The sequence below is a fragment of the Numenius arquata genome, unplaced genomic scaffold (assembly GCF_964106895.1).
Source record: "Numenius arquata unplaced genomic scaffold, bNumArq3.hap1.1 HAP1_SCAFFOLD_1636, whole genome shotgun sequence".
Classification (NCBI taxonomy): domain Eukaryota; kingdom Metazoa; phylum Chordata; class Aves; order Charadriiformes; family Scolopacidae; genus Numenius; species Numenius arquata.
The window spans coordinates 1-2,500 of record NW_027414253.1 but is presented as its reverse complement, the minus strand read 5'-3'; the positions used below and the strand labels follow the sequence as shown (position 1 = coordinate 2,500).

The window sequence follows — 2,500 nt, the reverse complement described above, 5'->3', positions numbered from 1 at the left end:
GGACCGATCCCCCGCGCGCCCGCTCCCCGCCCTCGCCTGGGCGAGAAGGGGGGGAGGGGGCCGCGGCGGCCCCCGGGGGCGAGGCGAGGGGCGCCGGCCCGGTCAGAGCGCGGGCGGCAGCGCGCGGGAAGGGTCGCGCCGCCGGCGCGGGGCGCGGCGACGCCCGCCGCCGGCCGAGCCCCGCTCGGTCCGAAAGGAAGCGGCGAGCGGCGGCAGCGGCGAGCGGCGCCGGCGGCCGGCCGCGAGGGCAGCGGGGAGACGAGAGCGAGGGCCTTCGGGGCCGGGGGAGGCGGCTCCCCCGGCTCTCCCCGCGCCCAGGCCGGGGGCGGCTGCGCAGCCGGCCCCGCGCCTGCCCTGCCGGCCCGGCCGCGCGAGGCGGCGAGGGGTCTCCGGGCGTTCCGGGATGGCGCGCGGGCGCCTGGCGGCGCGGCGGCGGCGGCGCGCGTCCCCCGTCTCTTCTCCGCGCCCCGATCCTCCCCGCCGAGGGGAGCCGGGGCGGGGGGCGGGGGCGGAAGGGCTGCGCCGCCGCCGTTGGCCGCCCTCCGGCGGGCGAGGCGACCGCCGGGCGGCCTTCCCGCGCGAGCGGGCGGCCCGAGCCGCGGCTCTCCTCCCGGGCGCAGCGCCGGGCTGCTGAGGGAAACCCCGGGCCCCGGGAAGGAGGACGAGGCTGTGGCGGCGGACGTCGGGCGCGCCCCCGCGGGCGGACGCTCCCCCGAAGGCGGCAGCGGGGGAGGCACCCCCGCGGGGCCCAGAGGTGGTCGTTTCCCTCACCCCAGGGCCAGGTACCTAGCGTCCGCGCTCTCCCGCGGCCCTCCCTCGCCGTAGCGATACACAGGGGGTCGAAGGCCGCGGGGGGCCGGGCGGAGGTTTAAAGACTCGGGCGGCTCGGCGCGGCCCGGGGGTCGGGCCGGGCGGCGCCGCCGTCGTCGTCGTCCTGCGCAAGGGGGCTGGAGTCTCTCCGCGGAAGCTCCCGGGCGCAGGGACGGACGGCCGGCCGTCGCCCGCGCTCGTCCCGCGGGCGGCCGTGCCGGGGAGGGGTTCCGCTGCCCCCCCCTCTCCGCGGACCGGTCTCGGCGGAGAGACCGCGGCGCGGCCGGCCGTGTCCGGCCTCGCCCGCCTCGAAACGGGGCGACCCCGGCGGGAGCGCGGGCTCCCCGCCGGGGGCGGGCGGGTCCCCGCGGCGGGGGCTCGCCCGGGAGGCGCGCCGCCGCGCCTCCGCGGCGCGGCTGCGGCGCGCCGCGGCTCCGCTCCCTCCCTCCCTCCGTCCCCCGCCCCGGCGAGCGCTCCGGCGGCGGTCTGCCGCCGCCGAGCGCCGGCGAAGGCGGCACCCCGTGCCGAGCGGCGGCGTCGCCGCTCGGCCTGCCGGCCGGCCGGAGGGCGCCCGCCGCCAGGCGCGGCCGTCCCGGCCCGGGCCCCGTCCGCCGCCCTTCCCCCGCCGCCCTTCCCGGCGGCGCCGGGCGAGCGGGCGGGCGGGCGGAGGCGTCCCGCTCCCGGTCTCCGCGTGGAAACGGGGAGAGCGGGCGTCGCCCCCGCCTCAGCGCCGTCCGCTTTCCGCGCGGCGCGCGCCCGCGGAAGGCGGCGAGGAGCGGCGGCGGCGGCGGTTCCGGGCGGGCGGCCGCCGCGAGGCGGCGGCGGGCCGCCGTCCGGCGCGGCCGCGGGCGGCGCGTCGCCGGCTCGGGCTCCGGCGGTGGCCGCCTCCGGCGCGGCGGCGGAGGCCGCGGCCGGGCGCCGGCGGGGCGGGCCGGAGCCGCGGGAGAGGGGAGAAGGACGTCGCGGCGCGGCGGAGCCGTCGCGCGCGGGGGGGCCGGCGGGGCGTCCCGCGTCCCCGAGGAGAGGCGGGCAGGCGGCGCGGCCGGGGGCGTCGTGGGCCTCCGCGCGGAGGCCGGGCCGAGCCCGGGCGCCTGGGCCGCCCCCCGAAGCGAGCGAGGCGCTCGTCTCCGCCGGTTTGGGCCGGGAGCGCGGGCTCCCGGCGCCCTCGCCGCTCGGGGCTTTTTTTTTTTTTCTCCTCGTCGTGTGTCGGTACGGTCAGTCGAGGCGAGGCGGCCCCGTCGTTCTCGCCCCGCCGCGCCGCGTCGCGTCCCCTGCGGAGGGGGCGGGCCGGCGGGCGGGCGGGCCGGCGGGCCGCCGCTGTCCGGAGGGGCCGCTCCCGCGGAGCGGTCCCGGCCCTCCCGCGCGCGCGGGGCGGTGCCGAAAAGCAGACAACTCTTAGCGGTGGATCACTCGGCTCGTGCGTCGATGAAGAACGCAGCTAGCTGCGAGAATTAATGTGAATTGCAGGACACATTGATCATCGACACTTCGAACGCACTTGCGGCCCCGGGTTCCTCCCGGGGCTACGCCTGTCTGAGCGTCGCGTGACGATCAATCGCCGGCTCGGCCGCCGCCGCTGCCGCCGTCGCCGCCGCCCCCCCTTCTTCGCCCTTGCGGCGTCGGGGGGGGGCGGGTCGGGTCGGCGGGGCGCGGCGCGCCGCTGCGGCGCGGCTGGGGCGCCTCGCAGGCC

At 82.8% G+C, this 2,500-nt stretch overlaps 1 non-coding gene across 1 annotated transcript; it reads left to right on the top strand.

Annotated features, from left to right (window-relative positions):
* The first annotated feature begins 2,200 nt into the window (after positions 1-2,200).
* On the top strand, positions 2,201-2,353 carry LOC141477880 (5.8S ribosomal RNA). Its single transcript, XR_012463795.1, has one exon. It is a non-coding gene; the product is annotated as a 5.8S ribosomal RNA (ribosomal RNA).
* The last annotated feature ends 147 nt before the right edge of the window (positions 2,354-2,500 follow it).